Genomic DNA, 13,607 nt, shown 5'->3' with positions numbered 1-13,607 from the left:
CATAATCTGAGGGGACCCCTCCATTATTGACCCCATCAAACAAAATGGGGGCGCTAGAGAGCTCATTTCTTATCTAGGCCTAACCGCCATATGGATTTTTACTAAACTTGGTAGATATGTAGAACAGGACGCCTCAAGGTGACTGGAGAAATTTAACTCTAATTGGCAACTGGGTGGCGCTATAACAACAGAAAAATGCTTCAAAATGGCTAAAATGCGACCGATCGCTGTGGCTCCCCCTGTGGACCAATGTTGGTGTTTTCTAATGTTTGGTATGACTAAGTCATGGTATGGTATGCTGCTGCAACAAGGGCTAGCCGCACCTTTCCCATGTGAACTACCAGTGCGCCCACTTTTAAGTCAATACAACATATAAACACTTTAACTATCTGCCTTTCAACGTGCTACCTCAACTACTAATGTACAGTTTTAGCCCACTAACTATCCCACTATTGGCAATGGTACTACTGTACTTTCAGTAAAGCAATCGTACTATCAACTTCACAAACACTCTGTCTGAATACATTGCTCTTCTTAATGGGTTCAGTTGACTATTTAATCTGCAATTTCCTATGACCTGTATCCCAAACACACACCATGTGAAACTGTACGTGGGCAACTGTGCACTCAGTGGGTATGGACTAGTATGTTACTATTTTTAAAAAAAAAAGATCTTTTTTTTAAAAAATGATTCAATTCAATTCGAAATAACTTTATTTGTCCCCAGGAGGCAATTTACGGCACATAGAGCAGCAGATATCTACCTCTATGGAGACAATGGCACTGTAAATGGCACTTTTGACTTTTGATTTGTTTTGATTTGACTGACTGGTTGACTGTGTGAATGTGTGTTGGAATGTATGGAAGGACGTATTCTTTTATATTTATTATTACTTTCTTTTTAGATATCCTGATTGTGCAATGAAATTTTGTTGTAAATTCTTTTACAATGACAAATAAAGTATGTAAGTCTAAGATCCGTCAAGTTGATGAGGATATGTGTTTTTCTGTTCAGTTGAACAAATTACACAAATATGTATGTATATAGTTTTAAAACTGTTTCTGTATTTCTGTTGTTTTCAGATGGTTGATGGTGATTCTGTGATTTTTTTCTATGTTTCTGTATGTTTGTACGTGTTACAAAAGTATTAAAATAAATAAATAAAATTAAAATAATAAGTGCACACAGTGACACATGATGTGAGATTATACTAAATAAAATTTAACAAACAAAACAAAACAATCAACCCTCCCATTACAAGGTTTTTCTGATGTTTCATGGGTCGAACAATCTATAAAAAGAGAGAATCGTCTGCAGATGTATCACTAATTTAGATCATTCTAAATTTACAGGTAAACGTATGCAGTAAACATAAATATGAGGTGTTATAATAATATTGAGATTTAGTAATAATTGACATATCCAACAGATAAAGTTAAATTCAGCAGTATAACATACCTGATGTGAGGAGCTTCAGTGAGTTGCTGCTGATTCATCAAACTGTGAAACTTTATTTATATCTGTGTGTTCCTCAGTCCCTCCCACCAAAAGTCCTCTTTTCATGTAAAGTAGAAACATTATGTAAAACCAGACGTACTCATTAGAGTCCATTTGGTTAAATGATGACAAGGACTGAACACAAATGCAGGCAAAGAGAAGATCAAATGATTTATTCAAATCTAAATACAAATGAGGCTGAACTCAGTCAATCAGACCTCATGATAAATTACTATCAGGTGTCGAACCAGAGGCGCTGTAGGGATGACGTCTTCTATACGCTGGCGCAGAATCACTCTGATTCCCTCCACAAAAAGCTGATAAGATTTTCTGTTGGATTCTGGATCACTGCAGAAAATAAACTCAGTGGCAAACAAACGTTTACGGTACTAGCATGTCCTATTCAGCAGGATAATCTTCACAAATAAACACTTTTATGATCATTTAAGGGTAAATGCAATCGCCACAAGTAAAAAGCTAACGTTAGGCTACAAACAAACTGCACTACGGTCACATGACCTTAACGTTGTTACCAAAATGAGACTGTGAAGTTGTGTTAGATGAGAGAGAATGAATGAATACCGCTTCTGTCAAATTTAATGATGATGGATGGTGTCCTTTTACCAGAGGTGGGTAGTAACTAGTTACATTTACTCAGTTACATTTACTTGAGTAACTTTTTGGATAAATTGTACTTTTCAGAGTAGTTTTAATGCAAAATACTTTTTACTTTTACTTGAGTTATATTGTTTTAAAGCAACAATACTCTTACTTGAGTACAATATTTGGCTACTCTACCCACCTCTGAGTACATAATTACATTATATATACATTACATTATATATATATATATATATATATATATGTACAGTATATATATATAAGAATATATTTGTGTTTCTTGTGCCTTGATTTATGTTTGTAAAGATTTAATTTATTTTTGTTTTAGTTAAAGGGGTATCGTTTAAAATACATGAATTTGCGGATTATTATTTCTGATTGATTGATTATGTTCATGTTCTTATTTTACAAATAAATCAGACGTTACTCAACAGTTACTCAGTACTTGAGTTGTTTTTTCACCAAATACTCTTACTCTTACTCAAGTAATTATTTGGATGACTACTTTTTACTTTTACTTGAGTAATATTGTTCTAAAGTATCAGTACTCTTACTTGAGTACAATATTTGGCTACTCTACACACCTCTGCCTACCTTACCTACCTTTCGCCCAACTCTTCCAGATTATCGGCCGTGACTGTAAAAAAACAAAAACAAAAAAAACCTGACGGAGTATATTGTGTATTAGATGTGTAAATGTGTATGAGATGTGCGTTAACAACATCAACAACAACAAGACTTACAGTCGGAAAGGTTGTTATACTCTGGGCTCATGAGATAACCTTCGTCTGTTAGATTGATGATGCCTGTAAATAGAAAATAATAATAATAATAATGATAAATAACGGATCGCTGTGAAACTTAAATGACAAGAAAATGATTTAAAAAGATAGTAAAAGTTTTCTTACCAATGTCCATGATAGGTCTTGTGTTCTTGTAAATGCGCTCTTTGGTGTGAGTAACTAACCAAAAGTGGAAAAAGCTGTACAAATGGTAAGCTATGGTGCACATTCAATATTCACTTGCACTAAATATGTTCACTTTAATCCACTGCTCATTATTATTATTGTTATTATTTATTGCTGTTTCTTGTATCTTTTGTACTTTTTTCTGCATGCCTAGTTTTTTACGTTTTTAAATATTGAAATCTTTAATCTGACTCTTTCCTCTGACTGCTGTAACACTGGAATTTCTCAACTGTGGGATCAGTAAAGATGTATCTTATCTTATCTTATCTTGTCTTATCTTATCTTATCTATGCTTTCTTGACCAGCCTTGTTTGTAGTATGTGCTTAAAGGTCACTCCATATGGTCTACATCTGGTAAGAGTGAATAGTGTGTGTGTGTGTGTGTGTGTGTCTGTGTGTGTGTGTGTGTCTGTGTCTGTGTCTGTGTGGAGGTCGGGAGGTCGTTTGACTACTTTAGGTTCCAGCTGTGGGTTGTTTGGTGAGAATCACTTGTATTTTTCACACTTTGTACTTTTCGTTAGAACTCATTTTTTTCACCATGTGTAACTAATATAATTAATGTGTTGAAACTTTTTCATGTCAAAAAAAAAGAGTTTAAATAAACTGAATATTTAATTACTCTGTGTGTGTGTGTGTGTGTGTGTTTGAGACAAAGAGAAAAAGAAGATGGTGAGGACGTGTACTGAGACTTTGATGATGATGTTTAACCTCCTTTCTACAGCACCATATCACCATATCGTGAATCATGAACAGCATTTTTTAACCTCTCCTTTTCCCCCTCCCAACATCCTGAGTTCCAACGTCTAAACAAACGGCGTTCACCCGGGAGAAAGGAGTGATGTGGATACCTGAACATCAGAGTTATTGTGCCTTTTTTTAACCTCTCTGTTTAGGTTAGGTTACTTTATTCATACCCGTAGGTAGATTTGTTTTGCAGTGAGTTGACATCCATTTCATCCATACATACAGTACAACATTAACCATAACAACCAAAAGAGAAAAACATGATAAAGGATAAAAGTGCTTGTTGTTTATTAAATAGCGATGATGTGAAGGTGATGAAGGAGACTCCACTGACACCGTCTTGCTTGTATACAGAAAAGGTTTATTACAAGTAGTACAGCATCAAATCAAGCACCTAGAATTGCCTGAGAGAGGGTTCGAAGCCAATATGAACTGCTCTGAATAACAGCCCCAACTACCCCGCTTATATCCACCTTGTTTTCAAACACGGAAGTAAATAGTGATCAACTTCCGTTTTTTTGTGCGTGACTTCTGGTCAGCCGTTTTCCCTCATGCTTTCCCTTACCGGAGCTAACAGTGCAAGCTTTTTTCAATTTTCAGTTGTTTATGTTAGTCAATCAGTCAGTTAGTTAGTTAGTTAGTCTGTGTATTTTATATAGATAACTGTGCCCACGTTTCCGTTATAACAGAAATTTATTCCCTCTATTCCCCCCTTTATCCCCTCCCTATATTTCCTCAACGCAAATAAATCACACGTCAATCAACCTGCAGAACCGAATCAGTGAAAAAACACACCGGGCTACACAGCCTCTCTACCTGAGCAGCTGAAGCTGCGGCTCACACCCTCGACACACAGACACACAGACGGTGCTTCTGCATGCCAGCCACACGTGTGCGGAACCTGTGAGAAATAAATATGTGAGGTTTACGCTGCTTTTCTATCTTTTTTTCCCTTTTCTTTCTTTCTTTCTGTCAGCGACATACACTCCTAACACAGGACGGGTTGTTTTAATTGACTGAGTTGATCATTAAGCCATAGTGATGCGCGGATTGGTTTCTACTGGTTCCTATATATATATATATATATATATATATATATAGCTAAACTCAACAAGGTAAACAACAAGGCGATTCCCATTTACACAGTGGTAAGAGTGCTGGACCGGAAGTGTCGCACAAAAAAACGGAAGCTGGCTGCGTTCTGTTTTGCCTCCGTGTTTCCGTGAATAATAAGGTGGATATGTTGGTTGTTTTTGTGAAATGTGAGACAAAGATAAACAGATGAAAGAGAGACACCCTAGTTGGACTTCACCAATCCTTGACCTGGGCCATAAATACCTTCGTGACCCTGGGCCCCTAATTAGCCATGCTGACATGCTCCATAGCTCAAGGCTAAGAACAGATGTTGACGGATCTCAACAGACAAACAGCTTCTTGGTGACAGAAGGTTCCAAAAAGGGAGGGAGGTAGTCTCATTTAACCACGTGTTAGCAACTGCTGAGTCGAACCTGCCCAGGGTAAGAGTGGCCAAAGGGAGCATGATGATTACACACACACACACACACACACACACAGTGGAATGATTACATATCTGTTATAGTTACTCATCTGTCACACACAAAGAACATGAGATATATGATACCCGTACCTCTATGCTTATGCGATTAACGGCTCAGTTCAGTTTAGGACTAGATGTTATGATCCCTGATGCACATACTTGAGACTATGAGTGGGAGTGATGGTGCCGTCTGGGGGTTTCCCAGTGGGAGTCATAGTCGTAGGAAAGAGCAAGAGTAGATAGAAAAGTAAGAAGGAGCAGAAGGGAGTCAGAGCTGAGGAGAGACATCTGTGCAGACTGACCTCTCCCCCACCGGACCGGGCCGTACACTGCACCTCCTCATGATCCATCATTTGATGAGAGAAGAAACTAACAGGAGAAAAAAAAACCTACCGATCTTTAATCCAGCTTCAAGTTTGCCTGGTCGATTGTTGTTGCACATACTTGTGATTGTGAGTGAAAGCACACATTTTACATTTATTTTGTTCATGTCCATCTCGTATCATTTCAGGCTCCACATCCTGTCAAGTTTCCCTCCTATGTGATTACCCGTCCTGCTACACCTGTGTCTGTTCTCTGTGTATATAAGCTGGGCGTTCCCTTCCTTCTGTGCCAGCTCTTCTTTGTCTCTTGCAGCCAGCGCTCCACCACTATTTTCCTCGTGTTAGCTCTCTCGTGCTGGTTAGTATGGGACTGTTCTTTGGACTCTGCCTTTGCCTCGCCCTCTTTGGATGTGTCTGCTGTGTTGACTGACTGCTCGTGAACTGGACCTGTTTCTGTGATAACAGACCTTGATTATCTCTGACCTCATCAGCCTCTGACACCTCCACTTGTGTTAAATGTTTCATCATATGCCTGAGTTATGTCTTTATTAGGGTCCGTATTCTTCTTCTTCTTCTTCTTTCTTCTTCCGAGGAAATCATACTTCCCATGGGTGAAAACTCACCAAACACAAAGGTCCAGTCTCATGCCAGATATCCTCAGCTGTAAACTCAAGCCAATAGTCCTGATGGTGGCGCTACAGCAAGCGTCTAAAGTTGAAAACTTTGAAAATTCATAACAAATCAACCATACGTGCTACAACTTCACAACTTTCATCAAACTGTAGCCCCAATACTGAAGAAACTTTTGTACATTTAAACCTATTAAAAATTATGAAGTTCATCACTGTTTTTTTTTCAAAAACTGTAAAACTTCTTAAACCTATCTCCTCCCACAATTTTTGCTCAATTGACACCAAACTTGCTACAGAGCATCTTCAGACTGTCCTACAAAAACTATGTTTCTCAGATTTTTGATTTATCAAAAATTGAGCCTACAGTGCATCAAAATGTTTGACTGTAAACGGTACTGTAAACATATGCAATATGTGTATTTTCAGATTTTTGTTTTGATAAGTGAATTTTTTACAGTGGTTTGAAATCTGCTTTTCCATGCATGGACGGCTGCTAAACCTGCACGTCTGGCTTAGTCAGTTTGTGAAGCTACACATGAATTGTCACTGACTAATTAGCTCAGTGAGATAGAAATTGATTCTTAGTCTCAGAGGTTGTGAGTTCAAGCCTCAGTTGATGCAAAAGGCAGATTGTGTTGCTAAATTCCTAAATGTCTTCTAATTCTTCTGCTTGTTGCTCAGAATTGCCTAAAAATGCCCGGACCCGACCCATCACTGCACAGCAGCTATAATTAAAAAAGTTTCTTTTAAAAAATGCAGTTTGAAAATGGCCCAGAGCTTTTGGTGAAGTGAAACTGTTTTTGAAATAGCAGTTTAGAGCCCAAAGATACTGCTGTAGGAAAAACTATGGATGAGTTAACAGCTGTGGTATGCACGACACCAGTAGAGTGGAAAGTACCTAAAACTGCACCGGGCAGAGCAGATGTGACACCGTTATATCATAACTAATGCTAAACCGGTTTTTGGAATAAAGACTTTAATCAGAATCAGAATCAGAATCAGAAATACTTTATTGATCCCCGAGGGGAAATTATTTATGTTACAGGTGCTCCTTGCAAGAGAGGAAAGATACATGAAAATATAAGAAATTTAAACCGTAGTATTAACAAATATATAGTTAAATAAACAGGAATTATTAACAAACATAAACGTAAATTATATATATATATATATATATATATATATACATATATATACATACATATATATATATATTGTAAACAAAATTTACACAAACAGAATATATACAGTCAGGGTGAATGGGGTTATTGCACAAGTTAAATTAAGTTATTGCAGTGTGTGAAAGTCTCAGGGCCACTCAGAGGGAGGAGTTGTACAGTTTGATGGCCACAGGCAGGAATGATTTCCTGTGGCGCTCAGTGGTACATCTTGGTGGTATGAGTCTCCCACTGAAAGTACTCTTGTGCCTGACCAGCACATGGTGGAGTGGGTGTGAGACATTGTCCAAGACAGTTCGTAGCTTAGACAGCATCCTCCTCTCTGACACCACCATCAGAGAGTCACACTCCGTTCCCACAACGTCACTGGCCTTGCGGATCAGTTTGTTAAGTCTGTTGGCGTCCGCCACCCTCAGCCTGCTGCCCCAGCACACAACAGCATAGAGGATAGCACTGGCCATCACAGACTCATAGAAAATCCTCAGCATAGTCCGGCAGATGTTGAAGGACCTCAGTCGCCTCAGAAAATAGAGACGGCTCTGGCCCTTCCTGTAGAGAGCGTTAGTGTTCTTAACCCAGTCCAGTTTACTGTCAATGTGTACCCCCAGGTACTTATAGTCCTCTACAATGTCCACACTGACCCCCTGGATGGAAACAGGGGTCACCGATGTCTTGGTCCTCCTCAGATCCACAGCCAGTTCCTTTGTCTTTGCCACGTTGAGCTGCAGATGGTTCTGCTCACACCATGTGACAAAGTTATCCACAACAGCCCTGTACTCATCCTCATCACCCTTGGTGATACATCCAACTATAGCAGAGTCATCAGAAAACTTCTGAAGATGGCAGGTCTCAGTGCAATAGCTGAAGTCCGTGGTGTAGAGGGTGAAGAGGAAGGGAGGGAGGACAGTCCCCTGCGGGGCCCCGGTATTGCTGACCACTCTGTCTGACACACAGCGTTGCAAGCGCACATACTGTGGTCTGCCAGTCAAGTAGTCTACAATCCAGGACACCAGGGGGGCATCCACCTGCATTGCTGTCAGCTTGTCACCCAGTAGAGCTGGACGGATGGTGCTGAACGCACTAGAGAAGTCAAAAAACATGACCCTCACAGTGCTCGCCGGCTTATCCAAATGGGCGTAGACGCGGTTGAGCAGGTAGATGATGGCGTCCTCAACTCCAAGTCGGGGCTGATAGGCGAACTGGAGGGGGTCCAAAAGTGGCTTGACCATGGGCCGGAGCTGCTCCAAGACAAGTCTCTCCAGGGTCTTCATGATGTGGGAGGTCAATGCCACGGGTCTGTAGTCCTTGGAGCCACTGGGACGTGACGTCTTTGGCACAAGAACAAGGCAGGATGTCTTCCACAGCACGGGGACCCTCTGGAGACTCAGGCTCATGTTGAAGACATGCTGAAGTACTCCACATAGCTGGGGGGCACAGGCTTTGAGCACCCTGGGGCTGACACCATCAGGGCCTGCAGCCTTATTTGAGTGGAGTCTCATCAGCTGTCTTCTCACATGGTCAGCAGTGAAGCACATTGTGGAGGTGACGACACGTGGGGGAGGGGTGTAGTCCTCATGATGGAGAGAGCAGTCAGTCTGACCACGGGGGGAGGAGGTGTGAGGAGGAGGAGGAGGAGGGGGGGTCAAGCAGGAGGGTGTTGAGGTGTGAGAGGGAGGAGTGGGGGAGGAGGGCAGAGGGGGAGATGGTTGACCAAGACAGACAGCAGAAGAGACGGGGGGGATGGGCAGGTCCAGCAGTGTCAAATCTGTTAAAAAACAGATTCAGTTCATTGGCCCTGTCCATGCTGCCTTCAACTCCTCTGTGGTTGTTGGTCCTGAAGCCAGTGATGGTCCTCATTCCACTCCAGACCTCTCTCACGTTGTTCTGCTGGAGTTTCCTCTCCAGCTTCCTCCTGTATCTCTCCTTAGCCTCCCTGATCTTCATCTTCAGCTCCCCCTGTATTGTTCTCACCTCCTCCCTGTTACCAGCTCTGAAGGCCCTCTTCTTTGCATTGAGGATGGCTTTGATGTCCTTTGTTACCCACGGTTTGTTATTTGGATAACAATGGACAGTCCTGGCTGGGACAGTGGAGTCCACACAGAAACTGATGTAGTCTGTCATGCATTCTGTGAGCCCGTCGATGTCCTCCCCATGTGGCTCACAGAGTGCCTGTCAGTCTGTCACCCCAAAACAGCCCTGCAGTGTCTCATAAGTCTCCTCCGACCATCTCCTCACTGTCCTCATGGTCGCAGGATTGATGGCGTGCTGCCGACTTCCACCTTTGAAGAATATTAAAGTATTGCAGTTAAAAGCAACACTGCTGCTTCGATTAAGACGAGAAAGGAGCGCTTGTATTAAATGTTAAAAAATCCAAACTCATTACCTCCGCCAAGGAGGTTATGTTTTGGGCGGTGTTGGTCTGTTTGTCTGTTTGTTTGTTTATTTGTCTGCAAAATAACTCAAAAAGTTATGAACGGATTTTGATGAAATTTTCAGGAAAGGTGGATAATAGGACAAGGAACAGATGCCTCAGCAGCAATTCCAATTTCTAATGAGACAGTGAAAATAGCGCCATCTGGTGGCCGGAAAGCACGTCTTGTTCTACTTGCTAAATATTGTTGTAATTCTAAAGTTGAAATTACTGTTGTGTGTTGGAAAAAAAGAAAGTGAAAAATACAAAAAAACATATTATATTCTGTGTTGGTACAAATAAAGACGAAATAAATGCACCACAGTGTCTCCATGGTGAAGGCATATATAATCTAATAATGATAGTGATGCAAATAACCTAATTGTGATGCAGGCTGCAAAATCTGATGCAGAGGGGGAGGGAATATCACCTACTTGGCGGAGGTCTGCAATCTCTGAGTGCTTTTCTAGTTATATTTTATTAAGTAGCAGGAGGTATGATAGGGACTATGCTCCAGTGTTAATAGATGGAAAAGAAATCTCTCAAGTTTCTTCTCACACTCATTTTTTAGGCACTTTAAGCCCCGTTTGGCGGGGTTGTTGTCACTCACTGCTCCGTCCAGCACTCGCTGTATTTCCTCATCAGCGGTGACACAGATGGAAGTCTGCACCTGGTTTATCGTCCACAGAACGAGGCTGCACGCCCACATTTTCACAACAAAATACAACAGGCTGCAGTGAGAGTCTCTCTCCATGGGATATTTAAAAATAGCAGCTTTGTGCATTTAGTCCTTCTCAGGCAAGCTCAGGGGTTTAGTGTTGCTGTAGCCCACAGGAAGTGAGGATTAGAATATATGACCTTCACATAATCCGCTCCAAATTCATCTATATTTTTAAAGTCATTACTAAAAGTGTGTGTCATATAAAAACTAAAGTGATGGTCAAAGTTGTCACAGTGAAATTTAAGGTGTGCTGATGGATTCACGTCATCAACTCATGCATTGAGTAACATTACAAGTTAACGTTCCACCTTAAAAGTTGCCGGCAGTCGGCCCAGTGAATGAAGTTATTTTTTTCTCTTTCATTTTATAGTTGTAGTTTACTGATGTATGAACAGAGGTTACATAAAACCAGAGTGAGCGTCCTCTACTGACCAATCAGACTGCAGGGTTTCTAGCTCCACCTTTTAGTACCAGATCTGTGTGCTAGGTACCCCAACAGAGGGGGGACCAAACATGGGGACGCTAAGGAACGCTTCTGTTGGGACCATCCACAACTTTTACTGTGTGGGAACAGAGAAAAAATGTGACTGAACTGAACGTTACTGCTCGGTGGAAATGGGGCTTAACTTGCTCTGATCTTCAGGGTCAGTGTCTGCTGGGAGCAGCCCACACTGAAAGCAGAGCTGCAGCTCCTGCTGTCAGCATGCAGAGGTGAGAAAACAGGGGAAGGGCGTAGCAGGCCCTCCTGTGTGATGTCTGATCTCTTCAGAAGTTCGGGGCAGGAGAGCCCATCAGAGACTCAGGAGAAAGAGAAGAAGTTTCTCTCTAAGTTGGCTTGGTGACATCACAGAGTCAGATGTCACTGTGACAGTAGTGCCCAATAAAGTTTGAAAACTTTGTCTGTGGGCCAATCTCTCACTGAGGTTTGACAATGAGGCACCCTGTGGAGACAAGAGACTGTCTTTTGTTTGAAGAACAGAGAACATGGGGTCTCAGCCACCATTAGAGATGTTACACCCTGAGGAAAAACCTTCACACCTCCAGTTTAGATCTTATCAAAGATAAATCATCTGAGGTCCAGTGAATCCCAACAAGTTCTTTCATCTACTTTTCTCTGTTTTTTGTCATTGTCTGTTTTTCTCCTAAAGTTCATGGGAGGTCTGTTTGTATACGTCTGTGGCTTCTTCACCTTCCTGACACATTTCCTCCTCTCTTCTTGTCTTCTTTTTGTACTACTTGGATTTTATGCAGTTTCATGTGTGTGCAAATAATAATTTAAAAAAAAGGCTAATCATGTGAACTCCTTGGTGAATATTTTACCACTCCTTTTTTCATATAGTTTATCAGGCCTTTCTTACTGCAATGTCAAAAAGATGGTGAAATGATGGTGAAGAAAGACTCCGCTGATACAGACTTGTTTTGGATCAAGAGAACTTTATCAGGAAGCCAGTATCAGATCAAGCTTCTGCAGTAGCCTGAGAGAGATTCAGCCAGTAATAGAAACTCTGCCGTTTGTCCCCACAGACTCCACATTTTAAAGCCTGTAAGACATCCTCATCCATATTCATAATATTAGCTCATTTCTGATAGCATAATGAGATACACCTGACCAAAAGTGGTCATTCCCTTCTCCAGTTTCAGGAGGCTCTTTGTCCCTGCAAAACAGACTAATGTATACATTCCTTTAGTTTCTCCACGTAGCTTTCTGGACGTAAATTCTACATGCATAAACACAACATGACAGTTTCCCTTCCTGAAACATAGCTCAAGCTTTTCATAGTCATCCAACTCAAAGAAATAAACATAAAAGGAAGACATTCTATGTAATAATACCCCCTTCTCAGCCTCATTAGCAGGACAATAAAACAAAAAATGAACTTTCTCCTAATTCACACAATAAACAAAATCTGTCCTCTTCTGGACAGTTACTAAACCTATCAGTCTCTAGAGCTACAGGTAACGTTCCTGAACGTAGCTGTGCACAAAGAGATCTTTGTCTTATGTTAGAATTATACCTCACAAAGGGTTCTGTGCTGTAGCTGTTCTTTATGAGACAGTAAGTTCTCAACTTTGGGTTATACCGAATATCAACAGACCATTTCTCTTTATAAGTAAGGAACATTTTACTGCTAATCTCCTGAATATCACAAAATAACCTATTCTGAAAAATAAATGACATATCATTCAAGTAAAATAAGGATTTCAGCTCTTTAACCCAAGGATGACCATGTGAGATACCCCAATTAAATATCTTTTTAGTGAAGCTTTGATCAGACATCTTCACAAGTCTATACCAAAACCAAATCATTTCACATCTATGCCTAATGTTTGGAGGTTTCCATCCCATATCTCCACTAATAGCTAAAACTGAGGTAAGTTTATGAACTCCAAGAAAGGATCAAATAGCTCTATAATGCACAGTGTTACAACTTTTATATTCAAGGAACACCCAAACACCAGAGGCATAATCTGACACAGGATATACACACATGAATTGTAAAGCTGTGTGTAAGTATCAAATCCCAAACTACCACTGTAATATAGTGAAGTACACACTCTCCTGCAGTTAGTACACATATGTTCCTACTCTGACTGTTGTTGTTGCACTCCTAAATGTACTACAGAGGAACCAAAGTAAACGTTGACTCGAATGATGTGCACTGTCTAGAGTCTCATTTATTAAGTCAGATCAACACCGAAGGTAAAAACACTATAACCACAGTGCTTTACTTTGTTGATTACAGATCCCAATGCTCTACCCGCCAACTGAGCTGAAACACTGACTGCTTCTTTAAATGTCAAGCCAAGATATTTATATTGGTCGGTGTATGTCAGCACTACCGAACCAAGAGTGAAACCAGCTGGCCCGACTCCAGACACTGTTTTTTACTTCGTCAAGGTGATTAAATACGTTTTCACTACTCAGAGGAAATTAGATGTTTTATTTTGAAAAA

The sequence above is a fragment of the Epinephelus lanceolatus genome, chromosome 10, assembly GCF_041903045.1.
Source record: "Epinephelus lanceolatus isolate andai-2023 chromosome 10, ASM4190304v1, whole genome shotgun sequence".
Lineage (NCBI taxonomy): Eukaryota > Metazoa > Chordata > Actinopteri > Perciformes > Serranidae > Epinephelus > Epinephelus lanceolatus.
Note: the sequence above shows the minus strand (reverse complement) of the source record.